This window comes from Bidens hawaiensis, unplaced genomic scaffold, assembly GCF_021521415.1.
Source record: "Bidens hawaiensis isolate Kalapana, Puna unplaced genomic scaffold, B.hawaiensis_p1.1 tig00002355_1, whole genome shotgun sequence".
In the NCBI taxonomy this organism is placed as follows: Eukaryota; Viridiplantae; Streptophyta; class Magnoliopsida; order Asterales; family Asteraceae; genus Bidens; species Bidens hawaiensis.
This window is the reverse complement of record NW_027491128.1, coordinates 1196367-1214189: the sequence shown is the minus strand read 5'-3', so window position 1 is coordinate 1214189 and position 17823 is coordinate 1196367. Positions and strand designations below refer to the sequence as shown.

Below are 17823 nucleotides of genomic sequence, written 5' to 3'. Positions count from 1 at the left end.
TACACAAATACTTAGTTTTACTTCGCTTCGTATTAACCTACAATTCGTTATCATGGACTTATGTGTTTACTTGCTTACTTGCTCAAAGATTACATGCTAATGGTTTCCTCATTAAGTATGATCATACCCCCCCCTTTGCACTCAGGGCCTTGACGTTATGAGTGGAAAAGGGACCCTCGATCCAAGTACAATTGGTTGTTACCGGTTGGAAAAGACATTGCTTGCGCTGCGCTATTACTATACTAAGTTTCATGGAATTGTATCATTTTTATGTACTTGTAACAAATTTGTGTGAACTCACCAACTATTCAATTAGTTGACTTAATTTTATATGTATGCTACATGTACATTTATTAGAGGATGATATTACGAAGACACTAGAATTTAGATTATTTAAATAATAAACAAAGTTGATGTTTGTTTTATTTCTTTCCTTTGTACTTGTTTATTTGAACCTGTGTACTTGAGATTTGAATGAATTAATGATACTATTGTCGCTCAATAGTGTCACATATGTTTTGAGCAATCTATACGTCACAATCGGACGTTTTCGCTTAAGCCGGATGTTACATTCTTAAAACATGTTTAAAAAATAATAATAACCTAAACAAAACATATGGTGTCTTACAATATTTTTTTATACGAAACCGTCGGCTCGCATATATAATCATCATCATAATTATCTTCATCATCTGAGTTTCCCCAGCAATATAATTATCAACATTTCGTTTCTGTCATAATACGGTGGCACTTCTACTGGTACGTGGTACGAAGACTGGGTTATGTAATACGGTTCATATACTACTGGTAAGTGGTACGAAGAAGACGATTGGCCTCCATAATCCGACCTGCCAACTGGTAACTGGTACGATGGCTGACCGTAACATTGTTTAGGTTGACTATCTGAGCGAAATACTCTTGACAAATGTATGCTAACATATATTAGTTAAAAATCAAACTAACGACTTTATATTAAATAAATATACAACGAAAACTTGTTCAAATTTGGTAACCCAGACGTGCTTGGTTGATCGTAAGACAGTTCAGCCAACTATCGTAACCGTGATATTCTTGACAAACGTAATCGTAACATATTTTAGTTATAAAGAAACTAACGACTTTATATTATATAAATATACATCGAAACCCGGTTCAAATCAGGTAACCCGGACGAGCTAAGCTAACTGTTAGGGGTGTATCACGGCTCTTCCTCGCTGCAGGAAATAAATTGTCGAATCACCACATTTTTTTTTGTTTTGCTTCTCGGATGGTGATGGTGATGCATGTGTGGTTATGTATGTTAACATATATAGTAAAGATAAGAGAGAGGGAGTCGGTGGCTTAATAATTCAAATTGGACCAATACGCCGCATATAAGGTACGACTTGACAACCTAGGACTGACATAACCAGTCCTATGTTTGAGTGTCCCCTAATACGTCGCCTATAGTGCTATACGTGACTTATAAAGTACAATATATAAGACAAAGTGTACCTTAATACGCGGCATATAACACTATATGCCACATATTAAGGGGCGTCTGAGTGTTTCTAGTAGGATCCTTTAAAAACCCATTTTTCAACACACAACATTTTCCAGAATAAAAAATAAAGTCCTTATCATCTTTAGTTTACCATCTTCAAGTCTCGACTTCAAAATTTTCCCCTCATCTTATTGAAGACATCACATTATAATTTATAAAAATTGAGATCTGAAACCGTCGTTGGCGACCAGAACACCCGTGTCAGACTGTCGGGCTGCCAGGAACCCAACCAACCAAAAGTTCTTCACACGCCGGTATTTTACAAAGATTAGTGCGTTGCCGCTAGAATTCAGGACATATGGAAGCTTGCCATTGGCTTACAAAACTGTGTCGTCCGGCCGAGTTAAACCGTAGCCAGAGACCTTAAAAGAGTAGACAATTTTGGAATTTTTATCAGCTATAAACATTTCTTTGGTATCTAGATCTAGAATGGACATTTTGAGGATTCCCCTAAAAAATAAACTAGGTTTCTTTAAAATATTAACCTTTTACTTATTGTTTTCTAAATGCTCGTTTTTAGTATTTTGATTTTTGGGTAACGCTCATCCAATTTCTCGGTTAGCTCGTGTCACGTGCTATTGCCAGACACATGGGGGCATAGAGGTAATTTCACTCTTTATTAATGATATCCACTAAAAAGGCACTAAAAGATATATTTAAATAATATTAAAACAAAACTAAAATACGTTTATCTAGTATATGTATATCCCCTCAAAACAAAACAGGTTTGTTGGTATACAGTAGCGATCACATGGTAAACAACACAAAATTGTGGAGTTTGATATTTGACTGTAGATTTGTCAGATCATTGGTAGCATTTTCACAATGATTTTTATAAAATGTTAAAAAATTTGTTGATTTAGTTCTTATATTATGAATTTACTTATGTTTAACTACATAGAGGATTAATATAATTGTTTCTTTGTTTATATTGACAAAGAAAATGTTTATTTTTTATTTTTACTTAGGAGAGTGTAATGGAACATGTATTTGGTTCAACTTTGTATGCAACACCGTTAACACTGCTATATAGATATATTCTTTTTGTTAAATAATTTGTTTTTTGGCTTCAAATTGTGTTTACTTAAGGTTGACTCGCAGATTTAGGAAATTTTTCCAGCAAGTTGATTGGACTCAAGTTTAGAAGACCGGGTCATGATGTTTCTAGAGGCCCAAGATCGCGCTTCCAGAGGTGCTGCACGAAAATGGGCTTAACTTGGGCTACTGACTCCCGTTTCAAGCGTGCTACCGGTCAAAACGACCGTTGGAACATGGGCCACATTGTGGTATGGGTTATCCCGTTTATTTTTCCAAAATAAGCCTTCTAGATACACTTTTGGCTCACTTTTGTGTTTTTCGTCTAGTTTTTGTGTTTTCTTTTGGGCTGTTGTTGGGCCCGTGGTTGTTTATCTCGGCCCAAGCCCGTTTGAATTCTCTATTAATATGTTATGAATGTCTTGTGACTGATCATTGATCAGAATTTAATAAAAGTACTTTGGCTTTTCAAATTCTTGCATTTCGAGGTCGAATTTGGGAGTTTGGGGAAGGATCTTCACAGGTATTTCAACAATCAACGTGATTAGCCTTCGAATACTCACAGTACGCTGCATCATGAGTTCACTATTCAGGCTGGTTCAACGGTTTGGTACGGGACCGATTCGACGATTCAAGTCAATTAAGGTTTATCATATAATAAAAATACGATACAATAACAAAAAAACAAACATCATCATTAGACATCACAAATAGTCTAATTCAATTAACAAATTTTAACATAATCATTCATTCGTTTATCCAAAGTCTGACTTCAACAAATAGTCACTTATATACGAATCAAAAGTCAAAACATCATATATATATATATTTTTATATATATATATATATAGAAAAGGGTTCAAATAAAAACAATTGTTTTTTGAGAAGTGTGAGAAGACTATAAAATAAAAGCATACCACTTAAATAGGACACTATACCATGTAAATAGGAAACTATACAACTTTTAGAAACTACCAATATCAACCACTAGATCCTAAATCCAAGAGTCTACATTTATTCTTATGTTTCTCACAAAAATATTGTTTTTTACGTTAACTCTACCCTATATATATTTATATATATATATATAGGGGTGGGTTATTATAAAAAGAAATAGTTTTCTAGGAAGAGTAAGAATAAAAGACCATTGAATCTATGATCTAGTGGTTGAGATTTGTAGTTTTAAAATACCAAATAGTTTCCTAGTATTAAAGATTTATGCTACATAGTTTCCTAACTTTAAATTTTGTGTCATTTCTACTATTCCTACAAAACTATGTATTTTTATTTTAACCCTATATATATATATATATATATATATATATATATATATATATATATATATATATATATATATATATATATATAGGGTAAGGATCCTAAGAGAACCATTTGCAAATTGAGAACTTTGAGAACCATTTTGGACCACTAAAAACACCTTTAAAAAATATTTAAAAAATCACAAAACAAAAAATAACAAAAATTTTAAAAAAGTAAAAAAAACAAAAATTCTTATATTTATTTCCGGTTTCATTAAAAAAAAATAAAAAATAAATAAAAAAATAAAAAAAAACGTTGTATTATACACATATGTATACTTTTATTTAATCTTTAGTTACGTAATATACACATATGCACAATATCATTTATCTTAAATTATACACATGTGTATAAAAAAATCATGTAAATATACATATATGTATATATTATACATATGTGTATATAAATTGCTAAACCGAGTTTTTTTAATGAAACCGGGATGTTAAAATAAGAATTTTGTTTTTTTTTTTACTTTTTTCATTTGTGTTTTTTTTTTATTTTTGTGTTTTTTGTGGTCCAAAATGGTTCTTAAAGTTCTCAATTTAAAAAAGGTTCTCTCATGATCCTGATCCTATATCTATATTATATATAATATAGGAGTGAGAGACCTCTTAAATTTTAAGAGACGCCACTTTTGTTGCATGAAATACAAGTAACAATGCATAAAATTTTAAGAATGCAGGGGTAAAATAGTCTTTGTTTATTCCAAAATTATATACAATAATGGTTCTTCAACTTCAATTAAGTTTTGTTAATATATTAAATAGTTACACATTTCCCCTGATTATAAACCACCTACCCCACGCCTTTTTAACAGCCGTAACTTTTTCACACGTTAATATACTTTGTAAAAAATACCCCATAAAAACGAGTATTATGTTCTTTATAATTTGAGTATAGTATTACTATAGTTTATTAATTTTTAACAAACTAACATGTTACGTGATTAGTTATTACCGACAACGGGTCTAGCAGGTTCGGCAAATGGTGACTTGGAACAGGTTAGGGTTGGAACATGTTAATACAAAAAGGGTTAATTTAGTTCATGTCGAGATGAATTTAGATCGAGAGGGTTCATGTCAAAACGTTTTCGGGTAGAAACAGGTCCGCCAAAACGGAATGAGTTTTGAAATTATTGTACATTTAATATTTGCTTCTTGCTTGTGGCCACCAGTTATGCTTGTTCAAGCATCAGTTACCTGGATGACATTGTTTATACATACCAGGTTGCTCGCGTATATGCATTACACGTCCAAAGCCACGTTAAATGCATATCACCTTCGGGTTACGCACTTACCGTTGCGAGGTTACAAACATACTAACACCGGTTGCGTTTAAGCATACACCGCTGCATTGTGCGGGCAACTGACTAGTATATATATACCGCGAATGACTAAACTCTTGAGTGTCAAGGGGAAGTGGATAAGGGTGGCGCAGGGGTATGTGGAGGCGGAGGGCGGTGCTGTAATGGCAAAACGATGGTGGCACAGTTGGGGTTTGATGGAGTTGAACTGTTGAACGATGGGGGGATGTTGTATGTTTTGTTACTTGTGATGTCACAATGGGATGGGGAAAAAAATCAAATTAATAACCACTCTAAAAATTTAAAAACAAAATAATTTTGCTGGAAGGGGGATTCAAAAAAAAAAAAAAAAAAAAAACTGCAAAAAGGGAGATGAAGAGGAATTCGAACCCCGACAGTGACAATATGAAAACAAAATACTCACCACCAGACCAAGGATTGCACATCCAAACTTTGTATCATATTATTTTCAAAGATTTAGATTATTATTATTGTTATTGTAAAATGATAATTTCTATAATCACATCTAACATGATAATTACATATAAACGAATCAAAAGTGCTAACCCAACCTGTTTTGGCTCGATTACAATTACTCACCCGCGATCATTAATCACCAATAATCTCCACAAGAACACACACCAGCAACAAAATGATGAAACCTATAATTATCTCTCATAATAATCTCCCTATTTTTAACAGCAGATATATACTTCATTGCAGAATGACAGTCTCCACACACTCTCAAATTCTTAATAATCCGCAAAGGCATTGAGCCCGAACCCGAACCACTAATCAACCCAAACGCCAACGCAAGCTTCTCGCTATGTCCACATAACATCATTTCCTTCTCACCTTCTTCCATATTTTGCAACACAAACCGTGTGTCCGGAACAAACCCCTTGTCTTTTATCTTCAAATACAAACTCTCCATTTTTGCATATACTTGATCCATAAAAGGATATGAAGTATCCCCAACAACAAAACTATAAACCTTTCTACCAACTTCAATCCAACTGCAACCAGGTGATTTTGTCACACCTCTTTCTTTCATCAAACACCTTATTCTTGAAGCTTCTTCCCATTTTCCTAAACTTGAATAAATATTCGCTAAAAGTATATAATTACCAGAACTTTCGGGTTCGAGTTCAAACAAGAATCTTGCAGCATATTCTGCCATTTCAAGATTCAAATGGATCCTACACGCCCCCAATAACGACCCCCAAATCGCCCCATTTGGCTCAAATGGCATATTTTCAATAAGTTTCAGTGTCTCTGATAATTTCCCTGAACGTGCCATTAAATCCACCATACACGCGTATTGTTCCATATCTGGTTCCAAATCATATTCTTCTTTCATTAACTTAATCAAATCCATCCCCTCGGTTATTAATCCCGAGTGGCTACATGCTGATAAAAGATTCGTAAACGTTACATGATTCGGTCTTATTCGTTCATCAACCGTCATGTGTTGAGATAACTTCAAAGCTTCGGCACCGAACCCGTGCATACCATACGCTGCAATCATAACATTCCACGACACGATATCTCTCCTTTGACCAGCTGACAAATCAAACACGTGACGACTTTTGTAAACTGCACCGCATCTTCCATACATGTCGATAAGCGCGTTGCATACAAAGTTACTTGAGTCGAGTCCGTGTCTCATTATGTAATTATGAATCTCTCGTCCTTGGTGTAACGCAGCTAGCTTTGAACACACGACTAGAACCGAAATCATGGTGACTGAATCTGGTCGATTATTATTATTATTATTATTATTATTATTCAGTACCATTTCTCTTAATAAATCTAACGCACCGACTCCAAACCCTTGTTTACCACTTGCAGCAATAAGAGAGTTCCATATAACAACGTCTTTCGTAGGAAGCGAGTTAAACACAGCATAAGAAGCTTCAAGATCATCACAACCCGAGTACATGGTAACGAGAGCACTCCCAACACCCGTTAACATCTCAATCCTGTTCCTAATAATGTAACTATGAATCTCTTTACTGGATTTTAAACTATTTGACTGTGCACAAGCTGTTAACGCTCCCGATATAGACGTCGTGTTTGGTAGAATTCCAAGCTGGTTCATTTTAGCAAAGAATTCGAGTGCAGTTTTACCGTCACCGAATTGTGTGAACCCGGTTATTAAACCGTTCAACGTGATAATATCAGGAGAAACTCGTTGTAACTCCATTTCATGAAGGGATTTAAATGCGTCATCGCGGCAACCTTTGATAGCATAGGCTGCCAGGATCGAATTCCACGTCACCAAATCTTTGCTTTGGATTTTGTTGAAATATTTTTTCGCCACGTGATTTAAGTTGCATTTGGAATATAAGTTGATTAACGCGTTGTTAACGAAAACGTTTGAATCGAGTTCTTCGGTTTTGATGCAGTAACCGTGAATCTCCTTGCCGTGTGTTACTAAACACAAGTCAGTACACGCAGAAATGATGCTAGAAATTGTATTCGGGTTTGGTTTTACTCCCTTGGTTATCATTTTCCTGAATATGTTTAACGCGCGAGCAGGATTACCGTTTTGTAAATTCCCAGTTATTAACGCTGTCCACGACACGATATTCGGTTCTAGATCTCCAAAGGCGTCCATTTTTGAGAAATATTTTGCAGCTTCTTTAAACCGTCCGATTTGAGCTAAACCGCTAAGGATTATGTTATACGTAACACGATCAGGTGTCACGCCTTTAAGCTTCATTTGATCAACATAGCTTAATGCTTTATCAAAGTCTCGTTTCGACACGTAGCCAGAAACCATCATGTTCCACATGATAATATCAATTGTATTCATCTGATCGAATAGTCGCCTTGCAATATCCATCCTGTGACATCCGGCATTTTTAAGTTAACTCTGTTAACTAAACCCAGTTAAATCCTGTTGACTATGTCTATAAACTCAGTTAGTTCTGTTAACTATGAGTATGAACTCTTGTACATGTGATGTCATGTATGCGTATATTTAAGTCAACGTGTCATTGGTGACTTAAACAAGGATAAGTGACTAATTATAACTAGGATAATAAACTCGTCTTGCATGTTATAATAAACATGTCATATAACATGTATGATAGGTATAATGTGCTATGTGATTAATATGTTATATTATGGTTATTACATGATGATGTGATTGTAAGTAAGCTAAATGATTAAATAGGTTATATTGTATGTCATGTAACATGTTTATTATTTAAATGGAACCTTAGGTTATGTTACATAGGAAATGTTTATTAAAATATGTAGCATGTCACACATGAGTTAATAAAAGTTAACCTAAGTAATTTTATTCATTAGATCAATCATAAAGGGTTGTTAATAACAAGGAGGTTACAACTATTGGATGCCAACACCTTTTCCTTTCCCTTTTCCTCTCTCTTTGGCCGTGATACTCACACACACACACATACTCTCATTTTCTTTCATACAAACAATCATCTTCTAGTATTTTCTCCATAACACAAGAGTTGGTGATTTTGGTAAACAAGGGTTTAAGCATTTGATCAAGCAAAGTGAGTAGATTATTATGTTTATATGTTTCTTTTTCTTTTAATTCATATGAACCTTGTATCCAAATGGTTGGATCATGAAAGGAGATGATCAAAGTTTGACAAGTAAAAAGGATTTTTGTATGTGTCTTGATTAGTATTTTTGAGTCTTTTATAAATACATGTGTTTTTACTTTTCTTATGAAATCAAATGGATAAAAATAAGACATGAAATTTGATTTGGTAAGAATGTTTCTTGATGATTTTGAATCATAAATGTTTCTTGATGATTTTGAATCAAAAGGATTGAAAAGTTGTGATTTGTAGTTGATTGTGGTTAAAACTGTTTATTGGCAGATTAGATGTTACGGATTTGGATTGTTGATAACTTGATGATATGTTTGAGTTTTTGATTGATTTTTGATTCTATGAACATGTACTTTGAATCTAGTTTTCAGAAAGTCCGAAATCTTAATTTTTGGACACTGTTTGAATACTTTTTATTAATTTACAAAATCAGGATGCAAATCTAAATTAGAGAAAATAATTCTGAGTTGAGTTGTAAATTTCATAACTTGATGATAAAAATAGATATGGATATAATTCTACTTCTAGGATGTTGTAAATTGAATTAGGAATCTAGTCCAATTGGTCTTGCATCAATTGGACAAATATGGAATTTTTGACAAATTTTTGATTACTGCTGTGTTGTTGTAGAAATATAAATCATGTTGTTGTAGTATATGAATATTCTGGACGAATTGGTAAATCCAAAAATTGTGAGAAAAATATATGTTGAACCTAATACTGATGTGTACATGTGTGATTTATTTGGTAATTTAATTGTGAGTTTTGATTGATGAGAAAAATCGGTTTAGGTGGTATAAATTGTTAAAGGTGATAAAGGTGTTGGTTGAATTGAGATAATTGCAAATTGTGATATGTTAGTTGTGGTAAATTAGAACTTTGACTTTTTAAGTCAACTTAGAACTAGTTGACTAAATAGTTAGTCTTGCTTGTGATGTTGTGAAAGTGTATTGATCATAGAATTGCAAGGAATATGGCTAAGTGTGTATACTTGATGATTGATTAAGTGTGACTAGAATTATAAGGTAAACATTCTAAGTCCAACCTTTTAGTCAAAGGTCAATATTTTAGTCAAAGGTCAAAACTTTAGTCAAAGTCAAAACTTTAGTCAAAGTCAACTTTAGTCAAAGTCAACAAAAGTCAAAATTTGGTCAAAAGTCTTTTTTAAAAACAATGGGAGATTGTTGGATACTAGTGGTTCTAGGAACCATCCCACAAGTTACTTACGTACTTGCATTTTTAGGGTCTTAGCACGTGACGCATTTACTTCGGTCGGATTTGTGTGCAACCCGAAGCACCAACAAGGTGAGTTTACGGCCCCACTTTTATACCTTTCCTTTGGGGGAGGAAACATGCAAAACTGTTTTACTTTACTTGCTCTAAATCTTTACACAACCGTTTGGTTGCTTATAACGTAGTGTTTCTTTGCCATGGAAAGTCCTCACGAACATCGGACCGTTAACTAAGGTTAACTGGCGTGGTAAATTTAAATAGTACTATTGGGTTTGACAAACCCCACCCTGCATTATTCTCGTCTGGAGGTCGAACGGGGTGTACTTTGACCAAACATTGTTAAGTTTTGGCAATACTTGACTTGAGGCAATAACTAGTCAGCTTCGATCGTGATGGAAACATAACACTATGCGGCAACGAGTTAACTAAGTGTAGTTAACCATGGGCCACTTTTATTTATAAATGTTTATGAACTGATAGAGCATAACTTACTTTGAAAACCTGTGATCTCACCAACCATATGTGTTGACTCTTTTTAGCATGTTTTCCTCAGGTCACTAACAAGCACTTGGATTAGGATAACATTGCATGCATGGACTCGCATTGGTTTAAGTTTGAAAACATTTATTTGATATTGGTTTTGCGCTTGTAGCGCCATGAATTATTTAAACTTGTTTGGGAGATGGCTCCCGCACTTTGTTTAGCTTCCGTAGTAGCACTTAAGTACTCTGAACATTTTATTTTGATTTGTTAAAACTTTTAAGATCATATAGATGTCGTTTGGTGTGATTAATGTGTTCGGATCCTGGTTTGTCACCCGCCTTACGGTAAAACTCCGTTAGTGGAAATTTGGGGGTGTGACACATCCTTCCACATTTAACAAACATGTCAAGAAACGTACGTTTAACCGAATTGTTCCCTTCAAACCCGATGGATGTCATGTAATCATACACACGCTTCCCCGTCTTGTAATCCTGGAGTTGCGCGCACGCTTTAAACACTTTGGGAACACAAAGCGATCGGGGCGTACTCCTTCCTCAATCATCATATAAAACAAACTTATAACCTCCTGGTAGTGGCCCAATTGGCAACGCAACCCGATAAGTGCGTCAAGGTAAAGACATTTCCCTCAGGCATTTGGTTGAACAGCCTGCGTGCATTGTCAACATGGCCAGTTTTACAATACAGTTCCAAGATCAGAGTGCCGAGAAAGGGGCCTAAGTCGACTCCAGTGAGAATCATGTGCCCGTGAAGTTGTGAAGGCAGTTGCAGATGGTTGTGGAGGAGTGTGCGAGAGTTTTGAAGAATTAAAGCGTAGGATTGAAGACAGTGATCTGGGTTGGTTAAGTCTAGCGAGTGGAGGGTAGTGGTAATGTTGGCTAGTAATGAGTCGTGTTTTGGAGCAGAGATGGTGTTTGGATGATTGGGTTTTGAAGTACGATGGCGATGGTAGGAAGAAGAATTGGATGGTTTTGATTATTCAGAGTGAATGGAGTTGGGTAAATTGCCATTGAATTAATTAATTAATGTAATGGCTACTCTGTCTCTGTGTTTTGTTGGTGATGATGATGATTATTGAGCAGCATACCAGTCAATACAAACAAATTTTTCTTTCTTTTATTCAACAAAATATACCACACACCAACACTGGAGTGATATAACATATTCGCGTTTAAGGTGACGATGATAGATAGACTATGTGACATTCATAAGGCTAACTAGTATACACACCATATGCAGTGGATGAAACCCTTTTTAGACGTCGTATGATGCCACTTTGGTAAATGAGCTTTTTGGGTAAAATGAATGTTACGAGTGAAGCTCATTCCAATCATTACCTTATCATTATTTTTTTTCTTTTTCTATTTAAAATAATCCAAATAACATCTTATCAAATAAAATAAATAAATTTTACATTAACATTGAAAAACAACTAGTAATTACTCGTCTTCTACTTCATCTTTGTCTCATATTCTTCATCGTCTTCATATTCTTCGCCGCATTCGTCTTCGTTGAGCCCGTCTTCACTTTCCTCGTCTCTATCTTCATCCCCGCTTGATACGTTTTCACCTTCGCCTCGAATTGGCCAAACTGACCAAACACGTTAAAACCAGATCACCTGTAAGTACATTATGTATTTCACGTGAACACATTCGATAAGCATTTTGCACCCTCTCCCAAAGGTCATATGAAGCGACCACTTGAAGACTCACCGTTGGTACTTTCTTGTCACCATGTGTATATTGACCTCACCATGCAGTTAGACAGTTATTCCACTTCCAATGCATGCAATCTATACTCCCGATCATGCTGGGTGAACCATGTTCCTTTTTCATGCACCGAGTAAATCCGTTGTAAGTCGTGCAAAGTGGGTCTTCTAAGATAACATTAACCGCATAGTTGTATTATGCCTATAATAGTATTAGTAAATAAAAATAATAAAAATAAACGCAATATAAAGTTTAATAAATACCTTGGCAAAAATACTCCAAGGTGTCTCGTGTCTTCCATAGGCGAGCACGCGTAACGATGACGTACACTTATGGATATTGGTGAATCCTAACAACCCTCGTGCGTCCAGATTTTGCTTAAAGTAATCATAATCGCGCTCCAAATTATTGGCAATACGCAAAAATAAACGTTTAGACATCACGAAGCGATGTCTAAAAGTCTCCGGGTTCTTGTATGTCAGTGAGTCAACAAAATAGTCGTCCATCAAATGCTTGGTGGCGCCCTCATGGTCTCGTTCAACATATGCTCTTCTCAAAACCGGTTGAGGAGGAGAATAGATAGATTAAATATAATTTGTCGCAAGCATAACTGCACTTGTAACTGTTTCCTCTTCCACCTCGTCTTTGGCCGTGTGCTCGTTATTTTGCGAATATCAATTGATGATGTCAGACGAGGAGGGAGAATCCATTTTGTTGGTGTTTTGAATAGAAAATTTGTAAAGAGAGTTTAAAAACGGGTCAAATTCATAAATATTGTTTCAGAAAGTTTAGATGTTTTGCTATGTATATAGCAAAACAATTGGATAATTTGAGCCATTGTTCAACAGCTAGATTTGACCAAATGGTGAAATTCAAGGCACAAACCAACGTTGTGTGGGGAGCGTCCCCCCTGCAAAGCGCCCAAGGCGCACCCGGGGGCGGTGTTCCTTGGCGCTTTGGGGATGGGAAGCGCCCCACTACGGCAGGTCTAAGACCATGTGTAGTGGATGGAGCATCTTTGTGGGCGTTGTGTGACATGAGGCGCCACGTCAACAAAAAGGGTTTTTGGCAAACAGGGTTGTAGTGGATGGAGATTCTTCCAATCAATAACTCATCATTAATTTTTTTAAAAATAATCCAGATAACGTTTTATTAAATAAAATAAATTAGAAAAACTACATTAAAACTAAAACATATACATTAAAAAAACATCGCTAGTACTAAACATAAATATTATTCGTCAAGCTTATATTTTTTTAATAATCTTATCCCTTTTTATTTCCGCTAGCCTTCGAGCATGGTGGTTGATCGATTGCTGTAAAAAACATATGCCGTCATAAGTGGGAATAGGAAGACCCTCCTTTCAATTCTCCTTTTGACCTAATTCCTAGCTTTATCCTGCATTGCTTTCAAAGGGGATAATAACTATAAATTCCTGCCTTACACGCTTAACAATAAGGACTTCCAACTCACTTCCTCACTACTAGAGAAAGGCTAAGTGAAGTACTTCTCGGGACTTACCTTTTATTCTTTCTCTTCTCTTCTTGCTTATTAAAGAGAGAACTTTGTCCATTTGCCTCTCATTTAGTACATCGGCAAACACCTTCGCTAACCCAATTAATAAAATATAAAACGTAAACAAATTTATACTATTGAGATAGTTAAAAAGAATTATAAAAAAAATAATACCCTTTGACGCATTCTCACTTTCGCTAACCCAAACTATTGCCAAAGCGACCTCTTCGGTTGCGTTCAACATTAGAACCTTTTCTCGGTTCGACGGTTCAATGGGTTGGGGTTGGGTTACTTAGTGGAACGCTTTTTCTTTGTCTTCTTTGTAACATTCGTTACTTTTCAAACCCGAAAACCCGACACATTTTAAATTTCTGGCTTTTGTTCTATTTAAATATATATTTATATATATATATATCAAATTCGTTTATGTATTTTTTTATATTGAATTCGTTTAACCGACCCGTTTTGTCAGTTCAATGTATTTGTTTTTGAAAGTATTCAATTTATACCATGTTCAATGATTTATAGTTCATATCCGTTTACTTTATATTCGTATTGTTCAATTAACTATACAAGTTTATAAAATAATCAATCTCTAAATTATTCGGGTATAAAATATAAACAATCAAATATTTTTGTTCATGTCCCATGCAATTTACTAGAATTATTATTTAACTATTACTACTACTACTTTTATTATTATTATTATTATTATTATTATTATTATTATTATTATTATTATTATCATTATCACCATCTTTTCATATTATGTTACTTAACTAATAAAAAAAACTAATATATGTTTTAATTACATAAAGTTTATTAAAATAGTTAAACCTTTTGAATGCCCCATTAAACTATTTTTAATTTGTGTTTTAATTATATTAAACATGATTTAATTTTTTTTAATTCCATAAGACATAACAACTCTATGTTTTCACTATAAAATGAGGACAAATCTTCCATTATTTTCACACCTCAATACATTATTTTCTTAAGCTTAAAAACACTAACAAGTAAGTTTTTACCATTTCATCCATTTTATAGCTATTGTTTTGATATTTATATTGAATGTTCATACTTGTTCATAAGTTGTTCTTCATGATCATGTTACTTTTATCATAAAAATCTTATATTTTGGTTTTAAGAATCAATATGATCATGGATATCCAAGATAAACACTATGATTTTTCTAAATCTTTGATCAAACCTAGTTATTGTGCAAGAACAAGCATGAATATATATTTATCTAAATCTTATGATTTGTTGATCATCATAAACTTATAAACTTTCTTTTAAATAAGATGATTTATAAAAATTTCTTTTATTTAAAATATTTCACAATAGATATCACATACTTCATATCTTTAAATTAATAATTGAGTAAATTAATTATTGTTTATTTTATTTCAACATAACTACTATTTATTATTTTCTTTAAGAGAATTCATGCAAAACATTTAAGTTAATTAATTAATTATGTTACTTGGAAACAAATGTTTAATCATAAATTGTTATTAATATTATTATTTAATCTTATATTAATAAGTTATAATTATTTGTCTACAAATCATTCTTCAACTAATAAACATAAAATGAATTATATAAACTTTATTCATTTTTGTTAAACTGATTAAAAATCCCCAAGTCCCCATTTACCGTAAGTTAATTAACTTTATAATTCTGGTAGCTAGTCCTTGATTTTTGTATCTTCGTTATTATTTATAGTTTCGTGAGATTCAATTGCTTCGCTTGTTAACTCGCTTTCGGTTATTATTTCAAGTTGTCTCCAATATCAAAGGTGAGTTTCTCACACCCCGTTTTTTTAACGCTTTATACATTTTGGGGGTAGCATATATATCCTATCAACATAACAATTTCATTTATTTATTATTTACAAACTACAATTCGTTACATGGACTTGTGTGTTTATTTGCTTACTTGCTCAAAGATTACGTGCTCATGGTTTCCTCATTAGGTATGATCATACGCCCCCTATGCACTCAGGACCTCGATGTTATGAGTGGAATAGGGACCCCCGATCCGAGTACGTTGGTTGTTACCAACGGAAAGGACACTTACTTGCGCTATTATCCGAGTACGTTGGTGCATAATCCCAACTGGAAAGGAATTTACTTGCTCATTTACACTTGTTCATGGAATTGTAGATTTTTATGTACTTATATCAAAACTTGTGTGAACTCACCAACTATTCATTTAGTTGACATTATTTTATATATATGTTACAGGTACATCTATTCGAAGTTGACACATGAAGAAGGCATTAGAACTTAGGGTATATCAAGAAATGGATAAGTTGTGAAATTGTTCTTGTAATTTTCCATGTATTTCTTGTTACAAACTTGTGTACTTGATGTTTAAATCAATTAATGATAAAATATATTGTCACTTAATAGTGTCACATGTGTTTTGGGTAATCTGTACGTCACACTCAGGCGTTTCCGCTTTAGCCGGGGTGTTACAGATTGGTATCAAAGCCGTGACTATAAGATAGAACATTAGACGTAGTGTTCTAGTTGGTTATAGTTTATTTGCTTAATTGTTTAGGTTGCATGATTAGAAATTATGTGGGCCTCTTTGTTTGTTCAATGCAAATTATTTGGTTATTATTGATTTGTTTATGCCTCATGTAAGCAAATACTATTACACTGATGATTCAAGTATTTCAATTACACAAGCACACACAAGTCCAAGGCTTATGCCTAAAAACAAAGAGTTTTCCAACATTTTTAATTATTGATTTTTATTGTGGTGTTCCGATATTTATTCTTCTTAAAGATGGTTCTATATGGCGGGTATGTAGTAAACTGTAAAGGGGACGTGCCTGTTTTCCGAAACTCTTGACACCAAAATTATTGAAACCTAAGGGTAAGCAATGTGTATAAATCCCAATCAGACGCGGGACCCGGTTGCTTACCTGGAGAGTTAGGAAAGAGCATGAACTCTATTAAGCCAAAACATACCACTTTCAACGCCATATGAATCACAACTTTAAGTTTCAAACGCGACCATGTTCTCTTTGTGAAAATAATATGGTTGCACTCCTCTATGTTTTACAATGTGTTTTAACTGGAAGTCTGTACACGAAAACCCAGCTTTCGTTTCGATTTAATTGCGCATTTTTATACGAGAATAGTTAAGTTTTAAAAGCTTTGTGACACATTTTCTTTATTTATACGCTCATTTACGGCTTAAACTTTTAAAAGTTTGCAAAGTAATAACTGAATTTCAAACGATTCCTTTGTTATTTTTCTATTAGGTTTTAGAATGAATTTTAAAAAAAAGGCATGGTGGTACATAAACCCTCGATTTTCAAATCGATTTCACTATTTATTGTTAAGTTTAATACTTTTTCCATATGTTTTATGAGATTTTTTGTTTCATGAAATATGAAAACCTATGACTACTCATAGGAATTTCAATTTTGACTTTGAATTTTGTTTCATGCAATTTCATTTATTTACTTATTCTAATGATTGATCTCGATAAATCTATTGGTCTTGTCATACTTACGACCCAAGTCACGCGAATTCTTCAAGTTTCGTATCGTGCCTTCTCGTTTTCCAAGTTGTCGCGCTCAACCCGCAAAATGACAACCCAAGTTAGCAAGCAAAAGGCCTCCACGATTCTAATCATACCACGTTTAACCACCCCCACATTCATCGCAATAGTAATTCTCAATTCAAATCCAACACAATTCTTGGAAACTCAAACCAAACTTAACCGAAAACCCTCACATAGAAACACACCCTTTGTACATTATGTGTAAATCTCATCACTTTACTTCCCTGAAATGTTGATATGCTTCAATCCGTGGTAGATTCAGCTACCACTTATTTCTAAAACCTACCCAAACTCAACGCCAATCACCCATCTGCAAGACATGTACCTAACCATTTGTCTCAATCATATGCTTGACCACACGCTTCCAGCCTGCCATCATTATGGTGACCCGAGCACACCTCCCATACTTCGAAAGGCCTAACTTATTTCCTCTATGCAATATCCTAACCCCGCATCCTTTGTCAACTTTACATGATTTTCCGG

At 34.1% G+C, this 17823-nt stretch overlaps 1 pseudogene; it reads right to left on the bottom strand.

Moving 5' to 3' along the window:
- Nucleotides 1-5714: 5714 nt before the first annotated feature.
- LOC143619028 (pentatricopeptide repeat-containing protein CRR2, chloroplastic pseudogene) lies at nt 5715-11437 on the bottom strand (annotated as a pseudogene).
- Between the last annotated feature and the right edge of the window lie 6386 nt (nt 11438-17823).